The sequence below is a fragment of the Pelodiscus sinensis genome, chromosome 3 (assembly GCF_049634645.1).
Source record: "Pelodiscus sinensis isolate JC-2024 chromosome 3, ASM4963464v1, whole genome shotgun sequence".
NCBI lineage: Eukaryota > Metazoa > Chordata > Testudines > Trionychidae > Pelodiscus > Pelodiscus sinensis.
In genome coordinates, this window is record NC_134713.1 from 6,606,267 (window position 1) to 6,621,852 (window position 15,586).

Here is a 15,586-nt window from a genome sequence, read left to right on the forward strand (position 1 = left end):
TCATGCCAGGTTGGTGCATGCACAGTAAAGGCCGCACTGTCATCCTGCAGCCTGACCCAGGGGTGTGCCGTGCCTGCAGGTTTGGTGGCACTTTCTCAGCTGGCATTGGGGGCAGAAGGAATACGTTGGGATTCCTCAGCACCACCTCCCTCAGCCGTCGCTCGCTGCTCAGAGGGAGCACTAGAAGCAGCTGGGGAAGATTCCCAGTGCAGCAGGTGACGGCTCCGGAGAAGAAATGATGAAGAGGCCAGGTCACCGTCCCAAGCAGCCTGGATCGCTCGACAAACTGAGTGCCAGCAAGAATACGTGTTTTCCTACGGCTAAGAGTCTGGGATCCCAAAAGGTGCAGGCCAAACCTACCGACTGGGTGACTCCTGGGGAGCAGTGACTCTACAAAAGATAGCGGGGGCAAGATTTCGGGCAGGACAGGAGCTGCCACTGGGATGCTGGAGCCGAAAGAGCTATGGGGTTGCAAAAAATCTTGAGTGCGTAGAGAGGTTATTTTACTCTGAACTCAGCTCGGGTGCAACCGCTGCTGGGCTCCCGTGTCCAGGTCTGGGGGCCACAGTTCATGGAGGAGGTTGACAAATTGGAGAGGGTTCAGAGCAGGGCCGGGGGAGCGGCGAAAGGGTTAGAAAGCCTGCCAGAGAGTGCTCGACTCCAGGGACTCAACCTGTTTAACTTAAAGAGAAAGTTCCAGGTGATTCCATCCCAGGCTCTAAGTAGCTAAATAGGGGAGAGCCAGGGCCGGCTCACAACATTTTGGCACCTGAGGTGGGGAGCTCAAATGACGCCCCCATGCCCCCTTTTCTCCTGCCTGCCTGTTAGGTCTCCTCTGCCCTCCTTCCTCCAGCACAGCACCCCACCATCTCCGTGCAACTAGAGCAGAGAGAATACAGATGCACCAGCAGCAGACACAATTTTCTACCCACTGGGTCCTAGTGGTGCCCTCCCCACAGTCTGGCACCAAAGGCGGCCGCCTCAGTTTCGCCTCATGGTAAGGCCGGCCCTGGGGAGAGCTACTGAGTAACGGCCTCTTCAGTCTAGCAGAGAAAGGCCTAGGTCAGGGGTAGGGAACCTAAGGCCCGGGGGCCGGATGTGGCCCCCCAGCTTGCCTGGATCCAGCCCCCGAGGCTCAGGGCTCCCCCCAGCATTGGGGAGCCTGTGCTAGTGCTCCAGCCCCCTCGCCTCCCCACCGTGGGGCCGGAGCCCACAAAATCCACTAGCCTGGCCCCTGCCCCAGGCTCTGGCGTGGGAGGGGAATGTGGGGAGGGTCTGTCTCCTTCTCAGTCAGGGGCCACGTCCCCGAGGGTTTGGTGGTTGGGTTTGGTTGGGGGGTTTTTGGCTTCTGAATTGTGTGTGGCCCCCAGCTGATTTTTCTGTGGGTCAGCGGCCTCCAACCCAGAACAGGTTCCCCACCCTGGTCTAACGAGATCCAGTGGCGGAGGTGGAAGCTAGACCAATTCAGACTGGACCTAAGGCAGACAGGTTGAACCTCTCTCGACCGGGACTCCCTCCCTGGCAGGACCTCGGACAGGTTGCTGGACCAGTGAGAGCTGGTGGTGGGCCAGAGGCAGGAGCCCTGTGGGGATGGGAACCCAGCCACGCCGGGGGCCCTGGTGCGGGAGTCCAGATGAGCCCGTGGCAGGGCAGCTGGAACGCCAGTGGGCTCCGGTGGGGCAGCGGTCTGCTGTGGGGCCGGGGCTGCCCCAGTAGGGATGACTGGGTCGGGAACCCTGGCAGCTGAGCAGCAGTCTGGGAAGGGGAGGCGGGATTCCCCGCTTCAGGACTGAAGGCTGGAGTACCGGTGGAGGGGCAGTGCTTTGCCACGGCGAAGCTCAGAGTCCCAGCGTGGGGACCGTGGGCTGCCGTGGCAGGGCAGCAGGACTGGTCACACATGGGGAGCCCACAGGGAGGCCAGGCAAGGAGTTGAGCCGGGTTGGGGGGCTGGAGGGAGGAGGGCAGAAATGACCTCCTGTGGTCTGGCAAAATCCCTCCTTCAGGACCAATGAGGTCTCAAGGGTGCCGGACCAGGGAGGTCCAACCTGTACTTTTTTAACAGGGAGAGTAATTAACTCTGGGTGGATTCTCCATCACTGGCCATTTAGAAACCAAGACTGGGTGTTCTTCTAAAAGCTCTGCTCTCGGGATTATGATGGGGCAGGTCTCTAGCCTGTCTTCTCCGGGGGGAGGAGGGGGTCAGACCTGATAATCACAGTGGTGACTTCTGGCCTTGGAGTCTGTGACTTGCAAACTATTAACATGGCTCCCAGTGCTCCCGGTAAGCGGGGCGCTTGTGCAGCCGCTTGGTTTGTGTTTTTCCTTGTGGTGCACATTCAAACACGCCTTGGTGCACATAACAAAATTATTCCACACAGGGATGGAAAAAATCCATATGTGGAGGGAAAAGATTAGAGGGAACATTGATTGCTGCCCTCTCGAATCCCCAGATGTCAGCCATACACATCTGGATTGTTTCAGTGGACTCCCCCGTGTGCCCTCTGCTCCTGGGTAGAGCTGGACTCTACCCCTATGGTTTCCTCTTTGCTGTACTTTTGCCCCCAGTGTGTTCTGCAGTCACACAATGTGTCATAATCATGAGGGTTAGCCAGCAGCCTGGGGACTAAGGGATCAACTATACCTAACTCAGGTAGAGTGAGCCAATAGGAATGTAGGTAGGATTCTCAAACTAGGACAAAGGAATTTTTGGGTTTCCTGTCTTGGTCCTGAGAGTTCTCTCCAGCTTCGGAGGGAGACAGACATGTCTCTTCTCCAAGAAACAATTCTGCACTTTCTGTAAGTAGGGGAAAGTTGAGATAAATCCATTAGGTTTTATTATTTTATGGTTTGGGAAATGGGAGCTGATGTTTTGGCTTTCTTTTGTAACGAAGTTCTAGGCCCATGGAATTTCTTCATGGCTACGTCTACATTGGCAAGATTTTGCGCAAATACTTTTAACGCAAGAGTTTTTTGCGTTAAAGTATTTGCGCAAGAGAGTGTCTACGTTGGCATGTGCTTTTGCGCAAGAGATGTGCTTTTGCGCAAAAGCATCCGTGCCAGTGTAGACGCTCTCTTGCGCAAGAAAGCTCCGATGGCCGTTTTAGCCATCGGGCTTTCTTGCGCAAGAAATTCATGTTGCCTGTCTACACTGGCCTCTTGTGCAAGAACAGTTGTGCAAGAGGGCTTATTCCTGAGCGGGAGCATCATAGTTCTTGCGCAAGAAGCCCTGATTTCTTACATTAGAACATCAGCGTTCTCGCGCAAGAACTCCCCATCAGTGTAGACAGGTGGTAAGTTTTGCCAATGTAGACACAGCCCATGAGTATATTATTTTGTGACTTTTCCATCTAGTCATTATGCTTGCAACAGGAATATTGTGGTGATAATAAAAGTGTTCTCTTTTCTTTTTATTAACCTGGTAATGGTTAATGTTTGTGTGTTTAAATGTTTGTACTTTAGGGGTGAGATTTCCCAAGTAGTCTCTCCCACCACAGGAATGTTAACTGTTGTTATATTATGGTCAATATTCCCACTATTTTCTTTTTATTAACCTGGTATTGGTTAATTTTGGTGTCCTGGTTTGTACTTTAGGGGTGAGATTTCCCAAGTAGTCTCTTCCTGGTTGCTTTATTCATATTTGGGTGGTGGCCGCGGAGATTTTATTCCCAAAATCTAGGTTGTTAAGATTTTGGGTGGGGGGAAGTTTTATACCAAAGCCTGGTAGATAAGGCTTTGGGGTACTTTTGCTGGCCCCCACTTTTGCATTTATCGTGCCAGAGTGGGGAAGGAGCCATGACACAACCCCTCCCCCCAAATTCAGCCAATACCTAGGGGGAGGTAGCCACCCTGAGAATCACACGGCTTCTACCAGCTCTCCCCTGCCCCTACAAATCTGAGCATCTGGTGATGTGTGACCACCCAGTGCCTGCAGAACTTGAACAAGGGTCTGTTGGGAGCCTAGGAATCACCACGCTCAGCTTCTCCACCTGCCAGCTCACAGACAGCAGCAGGGGCCACGTGGGGCACTGGCCCTGCCCACACAGTCTGACTGGAGGAGCCCCCAAGGCTCCGGATGGGGCTGCAGCCCCTGTTGGAGCTGAAAGAGGAAGTCCGGCCATGGATTGCTGATCTGGTGTCTTCCTGGTCCTGCCCTTGGATGCTGCCTCCTGGTTCCCGCCCTCGGTTTGCCTAGCCTCGCCTCCCCTCCCCCCCACACCTGTCTCTTGGGACTGGCATCTGCTTGGGCACTCGACTCTGGTCTCCTGGTGTTCCAGCCTGGCCTAGTCCCTGCTACTCAGCTTCCAGCCCCACAAGCTGGACTGCTAAGGCCTTGGCCCTGGCACAATCTTGCACCCGGTACTCCCTGGACTCTTCCATGGGGGTCCTCAACGTATCTGTCCCTCGTCCAGCTCCTTATTTGTCCCCCACCCCATAGTGTCGGAGTGCTCCTTATAGAAAGGAGCCTTTCCCATCATGCTCTTCTGGGAAGGATAAGGGGGCCATTTTGCATCTCAGTGCTCCTGGCTGGACCTCCCTCCGTTCCAGTCAGGACCACCCCTCGCAGGTCTAGTGCCCTATGCATGGAGCCCACGCGCAAGGGCTGTGAGGCAACAGGGGCAGGAGCAAGCAGCCGGGCAGGGGGGAATCATGGGTCAGGGCCCGTGCTGCACTCATCTATGGTGGTGACAGGAGAGGGACGCAAATAAGTGTCGAGAGCTAGTCTCCAACCACAGGTGTTACGGTTTGCCCAGCACGGATGGCCCATTGACACCAGATGGACAATTGTGGAACATTAAAGAGGACAAAAGACTTTGTTGCTCTGCTCTTCGCCATGTGCTTCCTCCCCACAAGAAGAGGTGTCATGCAAGGAAATTCCTCCCATCAGCTGAGTTTATAGCTAGGAGCACATGCAGTTTATAGCTAGGAGCCCATCAGCTGAGTTTATAGCTAGGAGCACATAAAACCCCCTAGCAAGAAGGAAAGCGGAGACTGAGGGGGGATATGATAGAGGTCTATAAAATCATGAGTGGTGTGGAGAGGGCCGATAAAGAAAAGCTATTTATTAGTTCCCTAAATAGAAGAACTAGAGGACACCAAATGAAATTAATGGGGAGCAGGTTTAAAACTAATAAAAGAAAGTTCTTCTTCACACAGCGCGTAGTCAACCTGTGGAACTCCTTGCCAGAGGAGGCTGTGAAGGCTAGGACTATAATAGAGTTTAAAGAAGCTAGATAATTTCATGGAGGTTAAGTCCATAAAAGGCTATTAGCCAGGGGATAAAATGGTGTCCTTGGCCTCTGTTTGTCAGAGGCTGGAGAGGGATGGCAGGAAACAAATTGCTTGATCGTTGTCTTCGATCCACCCTCTCTGGGGCACCTGGTGCTGGCCACTGTCGGCAGACAGGATACTGGGCTAGATGGACCTTTGGCCTGACCCAGTACGGCCGTTCTTATTTTCTCTATGCTGCTTGGACTTGGGGGAACATGGTTCTCTAATCAGAAGCCAGTTGCTTGGCCTGAGTTAGCCCTGAAGGACACACAGAGCTTGCTTATTATAAAGCTTCTATTGCCTTTTGAAGTTTAAGATTGTAATTCGTTTGTGTATCAGTTCACCTGCACTAACTTAGTAAATATCTGCCTTGTGTCTGTTTCTTACTGAATGCATCTTTAGCTAATTTATTATAGGATTGGCTACAAGCCTTGCCTTCAGTGTGAGCTCTAAGGCACAATTGATCTGGGCAATGTTCCCTCTAATCTTTTCCATCCTCGTGTGGATTTTTGTCATCCGTGTGCGGAATAATTTTTTATGTGCACCGAGGCATGTGCGAATGTGCACCAGCAGTGGAAACACGGAACCTAGCCGTGGGTGCTCTGCAAATCAGCTGGGCAGAACTGGAATCTCTCCTGGGGGGCAGCTTCCCAAAAAAACTGGACCTGGGATAAGCGACTGAGTCCTTTGGGACTGTGAGTAACTGGAATGTAGCTTTGATTCCTGGTGCAAGGGACCATCTATCCCAAAGGCAGGCTCGCCTGGAGGTGGAGACAGATTGGCACAACCCAGCGGGCTGTCTGACTCCATAGCAAGGCTGTTATCGTGCATAAGAGCCTTACCCCATGTCATGTTACTGGATTTTGAGGGGAGCAGCTGCACCCATAGGTGGGGGTGTTGGCCACAGAAAATGGTATAAAAGGGGGCCATGTGGGGTGTTGAATAGAAGCTTGCTGTCTGCTGATCCTGTGTATGCTATTTGTGTGATTGTGTGATGTCTGTGTGTGTAGTTAGGAATCTGTAATCTGTGTGGAGACTGAATATTTCCCTGCATGTGGTTGAACATTGGGCAGAGCCCGGCCTATGGACATGCTAATCAGCAAGGCCCTGTGGGACAATGGCTCTCAATGGGCCAAGGACACACCTAAAGAATGAGTGGTGACTCATACCTAAGGCCTACCAGCAGGCAACACAGGAATAAGGTGGACCAGGTGACCTGCTATAGCCAAGAAGAGACCAGGAAGGAGGGATAAAGAGGCCATGTGGTGGTCTCCATTTTGTTCTCAGCTCAGCACTTCATCCCAGAGGCAGCATTGCAGGGATCGAAGAGCTGGAAAGACCTGTGAACCCATCCTGATCCTAGGATGTGCAACAAGAACTTTTGAGCCAGCAGCTGTAACATCTCTGCTAGAGCCTGCATTGAGAACTGGGAGATTCGATGCATGTAATGTACTATTCCTTTAACAACCTTACTCTCATGCTTTTCTTTACTGTAATAATAAACCTTTAGATGTTAGATGCTAAAGGATTGGCCCGGCGTGATTTGTGGGTAAGGTCCAGAGGGTAAATTGACCAGGGATCTGTGGCTGGTTTCTTGGAACCGGACAGGACTTGTTCGGGGTAGGTGGGATTGGGTGCTAGGACCCCCCACCCGTGTAAGAGGCCCGGGGCCATCTGGGGCACGGATATTGCTGGGGTGTCGGAGGGGTTTTGCTCAGGAGGCTTCAGGCAGGCAGCTGAAGTGCTCTGTGGGACTGGTTTGTGGCCTGTTTGGAGAGGTCACCAGTCTGGGGGCTGTAAGGAGCCCCGGATTTGAGCAATTCGCCCTGAGCGGACACCCTCAGCTGTGCCCAGACACGGCCCGGTCCGTCACACCCCGATCAGTGACTGGTGACATCTAAGAATAAAATTCACAGCCAATTTGGGTTTTTGTACCCAGCTTCCCAGTTGTCAGTGCTGAGGTTGATGTTCATGCTCTTGCATCACGGCCGGATAGTTTGACATAAAGTGAAAGATTTTGTTGTGAAAAGTAGTTCTGTTATAAAGGTTAGTTTGGATTGCAATTTCCACGCGAGTCCCCACCCCCATTCCGCTGCTCAGACCTTTCGAGGATACCAGGGCCGGACTAAAGGGTGGGCAAGCCGGGCAGCTGCCCAGGGCACCAACCGATGGGGGGCGCCTGATGGCAGCTGTAAGGGATGCACGGCATCCCTTATAGCTGCCATCAGGCGCTGCATGCCCAGCTCCCACAGCGCCGGCCCGCCCCATTCCCCCTGGCACCAGCCAGCAGCACCATTCCCCCCACGGCTGCGGGACCCTGCATGGCCAAGCACAGCCTGCCCTGGGCTGCATGCCAGCAGCGGTGGCTGGGCAGCGCATGCTCTGTGTGCCCCGGTGGCGGGCTCTGGGCTGTGCCCTGAGCTACGTCAATTGCGTAGCTTATTTCGAAACAGCTTATTTCAAAATTGGGAGCATCTACACAGCACTTATTTCGAAATAGAGCACTCTTCCTCCGACTTCCCTTACTCCTCGTAGAATGAGGGTTACAGGAGTCGGAGTAAGAAGTCCTCCAGCTTGACAGCACTTCGACATTAATTCGAAATAACTGCCTGCTGTGTCGACGCGGACTAAGTTATTTCGAAATAATGTTGCTGTGTAGATCAGTGTTTCTCAACTAGTGGTACAAGTACCCTTAGCGGTCCTCAAGGGAAGTCTGAGGAGTATGTCAACACAAGTGAAATTTGGAGAAAACTGAATTTGTGTGTTAAGTTTTACAGCATTTTATTATTTTTGTACTTTTTATACCCAAAAATTTCATCGCCCGCCCAGCTACAAGTAAGTTGTTTAAACAAATGTGTTGCAATAGTAGAAAAAATTTGTGTGTGTCTGAAAACTGCAGGTTCTGGGGGTACTTATATTTTTTTTTAAAAGAGGTACTTTATAAAAAAAGGTTAAGAAACACTAATGTAGACATACTGTGAGTCATTTGAGTTTGCTGAGAAATCTCCTTCTCTCACCTGAGGCAATCGGATCATTTTCCCCTGGATTATTAACAAATATCTGAAGGTAGATGCTTCGGCTTTGGTTGCTGCTTTGTTGTAGAATTAAAAATCAGTCCAAGTGTGAAGACAACTGACTGGATACCTGTTCAAGTTCTGCACGATTATCCTTGCATTGGCATTAAAATGTGTCTGTTCTTTCTTTTGAAAAGCTCATTTTCAGGAGCAGGCATGGCCAGGGAAATGAGAGTAAAAATGGCAGCCTCTTTTTGAACTGCTCTGCCTCCTGCCTGTGCGGATAGAGCTGCTCGACTGAGCCACGAAACCACTTCTTCACCACTTGGGCTGAATTTCTGTAGGTGCTGCTGAAAGACCGCAAGTGGCGTTAAGGCGGCAGTGCCGTTGCATCAACAGAAATGGCTTTCTAGAGCTCCCTCATGCACGGTATAAGACGCCTTCACCGCCTCTTCAACATCAATTATAAATGAACAAAAGAAACTCATCTCCAAGGCTGTGTGGAGCTTGCCACTTATGCAAACGGGGCGTGTTTCCATCGGGGGGTAGGGGGTCATGCCGGAGTTTGGGTTAAGTGGCAGGAACATATTCGATGGAGGGAAAAGGGTAAAACAACTCACAGACCGATTCTCCTTGCGTGGGTGGAGGGGATCACAGGAAGACGCCAGTGCTAAACCGGATCCTAACCCTTCTCTTTTTATAGCACGTCAGGTTGCCTGTCATCAGCTGATGGCAGGCCTTCTGGGGCGGGAGAGGGAGGTAAAGGCAAGCAGCTGCCCCAGAACCCAGCAATCCAAAAGGCTCTGGGGCTCCTGGTTGTCATTGCTGCTACTGTGGTGTCCAGAGACAAGGGCCCCATGGGATGCTGGGGGAGGCTAGTCCCAGCCCTATTGCTTCCGCCCGAGGGCTCCCCCTTCTGGAGGCAACGGGGCCGCCCTCCCACCTTGCCCAGGTGACTGGTAAGTCTGCCAGCCCCACTGACCGAAGGCGACTGCCTGCTTACATACTGCTTCAGTCATGTAGGGTCCAAGTGCTTCTGCCTGTTTACCCTGACAGCCGCCTACGAGCAGGTCTGGCCTGATGCAAGTACCTTGCCGCATTGCTGAGCGGGTATGATGGAAGCTGAACGGAAGGATAAAGATGGCGTGTGACAAACACTGCTGGAGTCAGGACATCAGCTAAGCTGCTGGTGCGAGAGGGACTGTGGAGAAGAGAAAGCCTGGAGTGGAAAGATCAGGTTCCACATGGATAGCAGAGGGACAGACCAGGAACTGGTCTCTGCAGTCACCAGTCCAATCAAAACGTGTACGGTGTAATGCAATGCCATGTGCGCATGGGTTTGAAGGAAGAGGTTGCCTGTGCGACTTTGCTTGTGTGGTACACCCGGTGCTCATCTCCTTGGCTTGATTCTGATCAACTCAGCCGAGCTTTGCTGCCTGCCAAATAAAGGAACCTGAGAAATGAAATCCAGAGACGGACCGTTTTACATCCCAGAGAACTGGGCATGTTGTTCTGGATAAGTCGAGTGGAAAAAGTCTTGGAAGGAATCCCAACCCTATGACTTAAGGAAGGATCATTACCAATGTTCCCTCTAATTGGTTCAATTCCTGTGCGGAATAATTTTGTTATGTGCCCAGAAGCATGTGCAGATGTGCACCACCAGTAGAAACACATGCAGGTAGCGGTGGGTGCTCTGCTAATCGGCTGGGCAGCACCTGAATCTCACACAGGGCCAGAAGGGATGGTTGTGATCACTGAGGCCAGAGGTTCTCAAACGGTGGCTCGTGCCCCCGAAGGAGGTTATTCATTCTGGTTATTATGCCCATTTCCAGGTGAGGCGCTCAGGCAGAGATGGAGGGCGGGACTCATTTGCAGGAAGTGCTGCGTGCCTCCAATTCAAGGCACAGCTGTTGGAGGCTCGGGACCCATGAACATTAAGCACCCAGGACCAAATTTGCAGAAGCAGCAAATGACCTTGGATGCCTTGTGCGACGTACTGGGGATTCTGCCCACTCTTGTGGCCCTAGATCCACTCGGGTTTTGCATTCACTGGTTGCTGTGTTGTGATCCCTACTACTCTATGCTGGTCTGCAGTGATTCTGTGTGTCTGTGTGTGCAGTGCCCAGCAGGGAGTACTCCTGCGGGAGGACTCCTGAGGGGAGGACTCCTGAGGGGAGGCAGGTAGGCAATGGCCCAGCTGGCTTGACACCTGGGCTAGGTGGAGGAATCGGAACAAAGCAAGAAGGGGGGCTGCCTGGGGGCTGAGTGACCAGTTGCTGGCAGCGTGGGGCAGTCTCGGCTGGGCTAGGATGAGGAGAGGTGGCTGAGAGCAAGGAGGGGATTAAAGGGTCTGAGTGCCTTTACCCCCGAGAGGAATAACGCTGTCTGCTCTCTGAGCTTATGCTAACATCGGACCTATGCTACGCTAGGTCCCTGAGAACCAATAATGATAGAAATTTAGCCGTGTTAGTTTGGTGTAGCTGAAACAAAAAACAGGACGATGTAGCACTTTAAAGACTAACAAGATGGTTTAATAGATGATGAGCTTTTGTGGGCCAGACCCTGAGGAATTGGGTCTGGCCCACGAAAGCTCATCACCTATGAAACCATCTTGTTAGTCCTTAAAGTGCTACATAGTCCTGTTTTTTGAGAACCAATAAAACCTTCTACTCTACTGGATGGCTGAGCATCACACCTGGCTGTGGATAGGGGGGCAGGGTCGGGGACCCCCCCAACGCGCCGTCACACCTTGTTTTTGGGGCCCATAGTTTGACACCCTTTGATCAGGTCAGAAAATGTGGAGATTTATGAAAATGTGGGTAATTTCAAATTCCTGAACAATACCCACGCGCTGAGGGCCAGGTGTGTGGAAGTTCCACCCCATCAATGCTGGAGCTTAGCAGCTCAGCCCTGGCTGGTGTAAGGCAGGCGCCAGCTAGCTCGAGGCAGCCCCACATCAGGGCTTGCTTTGAAAAAGGCACTCACCCCAGATCGCATAAGGAGTCAGTGGGGGAACCAGGAATAGAAACTAGGTCTTCGGTGTCCCACGCCAATGCCTTGGCCACAAAGGCCAACTCAACCCATAAGCTTCCATGGGGAAGATGCCCCAGAAGCACAACTTTATACAGCAGGGGAACATCGAGAGTCTTTGTAATAATTCCACAACACCCCCTTCTTTGGGGACACTGCCGTGCGCATCTAGAGCTGGGTGGGGAACTCCTGTCACGTCCTGCGAGGTTTTGAGATTTCAACGCTTCCCCCCCATAGACAGCGAGTTGCAATCTCAACAATGACAATAAAATCCAGACTGAATAAATTCATGGATTGCCTGGTGTGGGGGTGTCTGCACACCCCGTCTCTTATCAGGGTGGATGGTGGGTGTGCTGATACCACAGTGACAGATTTCCAGGCTGTCTTGGGCCTCACCACCATGAAGTGCAAAGGTCAGAGTCAATACAGCAGTCTTTGAGTTCAGAGCAGCGTGGCCTAGTGGCTAGAGTTACTATAGTGATCCTTAGGGCCAAGGCAGCATGGCCTAGCTGCCAGGGTCAATAAAGTGGACCTTGAGTGTAGGGCTGTGTGGCCTACTGGCCAGATCTGGGGGGCTACCACCAGTGGGGGTAGCCAGGGTAGGGGGACCCGGGTGGAGTAATCCACCACTGGGTCAGTGGGAAATCCAAGTGCGACACACTGACCTTACACGGGTGGGAGACACCACTCACTCACCCTCCCTGGTCACTTCCCACCAGGCTTCCTGAAGCTGCAGTTCACAGGGCATTGGGGAGTCCGAGCTTCATGGCCCAGGTAATTCCCTGGGACTGTGAGGTCAACAGGTTCCAAGTCTCAGGATCTGCAGCTCCTGCAGGCTAGGGCCAGAGCAGTTCCAGGGTCGTAACTTCCACCACGTGCCCTTCCTCCTTGGTATCAGCCCAGACTGTCCTGGCCTGCTCTCCTTTATATGGGCCCAACGTTTGGCCCATGCCTGAGCGGTAGGACTTCCTCTGCCCAGAGTGTGGGGTTATCCCTTTCCTGCCTGGACTGGGGCCTTCACTCCCCACATGGGGCCGGAAGGGACGGTTCTGATCATCTAGGCCGGAGGTTCTCAAACGGGAGGGTCACAAGCCCCCCCTCCCGGGGTTCTGTAGTCGTTTTGGTTGTCAGAAGGTGCTCACAATGCAATGAAGTCTGAGAACCCCTGAGCTCCTCCGGCCTCCTGCCCAGAGAACTTGCCCCAAATGATTCCTAGAGCAGCTCTTTTAGAAAAAGAAAAATCCACTTAATCCTTGTCAGTGATGGAAAATCAGGATTCTGGGCTAGATGGACACACTTTTGTTCTTGAGCCAATTGTTCCAATAATTAATTCCCCTTCCTGCTTTTTAAAAAAAAATCCACCTTTATCTCCAGTCCGAATGAATCTAGTTTCCACTTCCAGCCCTTGGATTGTGTTAGATCTTTTTCTGCCAGACTGCTTAGCCCATTAGTAAATATTTGCTCCCTATGTAGGTATTTACAGACTGTGGCCGTCACCTCTTCATCTTCTCATTCAAGGAGCTAAATAGACTGAGCTCCTTGAATGACTCATAAGAAAGCAGGTTTCCTAACGATTCATTCTTCATGGCTCTCTCGGAACCCTCGCTAATGAATCAATAACCTTTTTGAATGGTGGGCACTGGAGATAGAGCCAAACACAGAGATAAAAATAACCTCCCTATTCCCATGAGAGATTGCCTTGTTTGGGAGGTTTTCTTTAGCTCTTTTGGCCTCCGCATCACACCAGGAGTTTATGTTCTGCTTATTAGCCACCAAGACCTCCTCTTCTTTGTTGGAGTCACTGCTTCCCAGAGCAGTGACTGTAAGTACGGCCTCGGTGCTTTGTTCCTAGATGTGTTCAGTTGCATTTAGCCATATTAAAAAGCATATTGTTTGCCTGCGCCAGCTTTATCAAGTGGTCTAAATCACTTTGAATTAGTGAGCTAGCCTCTTCCTTTACCACTCCCCCCAATTTTTGTGTTAGCTGCGAACTTCTTCTATGATGATTTCTGGTTTTCTTCCAGGTCATTGATAAAGACGTTAAATAGCATAGAGCTAAGGGTGGCTCCCTGTGGGACCGCACTGGGAACAGACTTACTTGATGAGGCTTCGTTGTTTACAATTGTACTTTAAGACCTTTCAGTTAGGTTTTTAATCAAGGTAATTAATTGGAAATGTTTCTTTTCGACACTTTCACAATCTTTTCATTTTGACCTCTTCATTTTCGTAACCCTTCGCCCTCCCCCCTTTTTAGTATAAATTCGTCACATTTTCAAAACAAAAGTTGCTGTGAACTGGAAAAGGAAACCTTTTTCTTACAAAAATATCAAAACAGAGACTTTTCAAAAATTCTGAAACTCTTCCCTTACACATACACACTCCAATTTCTTTTTGTTTCAAAATGGGAGATTTGTCAAAACTGACCTTTTCCTGTGGACAGCTGCGATTTTAACCAATCAGCATTTTCTGGGAACAAGCATTTACGGTACACTTGTTTGGGGGAACAACAAAATCTTTTGGAAACCAGCCATTTGGATACACAAAAGTGTTACTTTTGACCTGCAGTTTCACTGGTGTGGGAATAGAGGGAATGAAAAGGGTAATGCTGATGTTTGCTTAACACTTTTGGGCTTTAATAAAGAGTAAAACAGTTTGGTCAAAATACCAACATTGTATTAAAATCATTGTGGACATAATTGAAATCGGAATTATCTTTTTGTAAAAACTGCTTAGTCCCAGGCTGCTTGCGTAGGTCTCAGTATCTGCCGGTCATAGCTCTGAAATGCTAAACAAATATAATGCTGTTGATTAGCACTAACAGGTGTTAGGAGGCTAACTGAAAAGTTATTAACAAGTGATTAATTAATATAGAGCTACAAGATTTGGTAAGATTTTCTGATCTTTAAGAAAAAAGACCAGCAGGGGTGTTCCAACTATAGAGAAAACTAAACATACTTCTCAGCCTCCCCGGAAAAGTCGATGCTGGCAAAAAGGTTACACCCATTCATTGATCTTTGGATTCAGGAGGGTCATGGGAGTTTGTGGATCTGGCCTACCTTTGTTTTGTAGGCCTGGAGAAGGCCTCTGACCGAGTTCCCCAAGATGTCCTGCGGGAAGTGCAGTAGGCGTATGAGGTGCTGGTACTGCTATTGCCTACTGCCTGGTCCCTCTGTTTTGGGAGTGAGACTTGGGTTCATATTCTTGGCATGAAGTTGAGTTTGTTCAAGGTGGGTGTTGACGGGGCTGCCCTTGCCCCTATGCAGAATACACAGCTGCACAGGGCCTCTGACAATTTGGGGCACTGCTGGGTCTTAAGGTCCACCCACCTGCCTCTTCCTATCGCTGTTCTGCGGCTGCTGCAGCCTGGTGAGTCTTCCTCTGGAGGGGAGCTAGTTAACTTACAAGTGAAAAAGCCTGCCAGACCTATCAGCAGAACACTGAACCTGTGAAAGCCGTAATGAAGCCATGTAACAGGTACAGACTGTCATTTTCTGAATTTCCTTTGTGAGCCTACAGGAGCGTAATTTACAATGTATTTTGAAATGTTTCATTAGTGCGTTTCTGAAGATTATAAAATCATATCTCTAAAAAATCTTCTCTCCCCCACCCCTGCTGCCACAGGGCACCAGTGTAATGGTACTAAGCAGGGCCCCATAACTCTTAGGGATGTTGGACACTGCAAGGGTGTTTTTCCTTCCCTGCTCCTGTTTGTGATTTTTATGGACAGGCTCTCAAGACGCTGCCGGGCTGTGGAGGGCAGGTGGTACGGGGACGCGGGGTGGCAACTCTGCTGTTTGCAGATGATGTTGTTCTTTCTTCAGACTGTGCTCTGCCCTGCACACTGGACCATTTCGCTGCAAAGCGGGAAGCAGCTGGAATCAGCACCTCCAGAGGTCGTGGTCCTCTCTAGGGACGTTAAATGTAGATGAATTAAATCCATGGACTAGTTGATTAGTCGATAAGGGAGCCTCCGCTGGGCTCTTGCTACAGTTCAAACGCGGAAACCCAGCAGGGAGCACGAGGCCCGCAGGGGACTGGCCACCCGCTCCCTGCGGCGCCTGAGCCTTTGAAACGTACAAGAGCCCCAGCGGAGGCTCTTGTATATTTCAAAAGCAGAATGGCAGCAGAAGTGGCACAAGTGGAGACTGCTTCAGTCCCTGCTTGCGCTGTTTCCCACTGTGCCTCTACCTCCCCTGACCCCTGTGGAGATGGTGCTGGGGGGAACTGGCTTTTAAGCTGACTCCCCCCAGCACCAGCTCCTGCTGCCCCCCCCT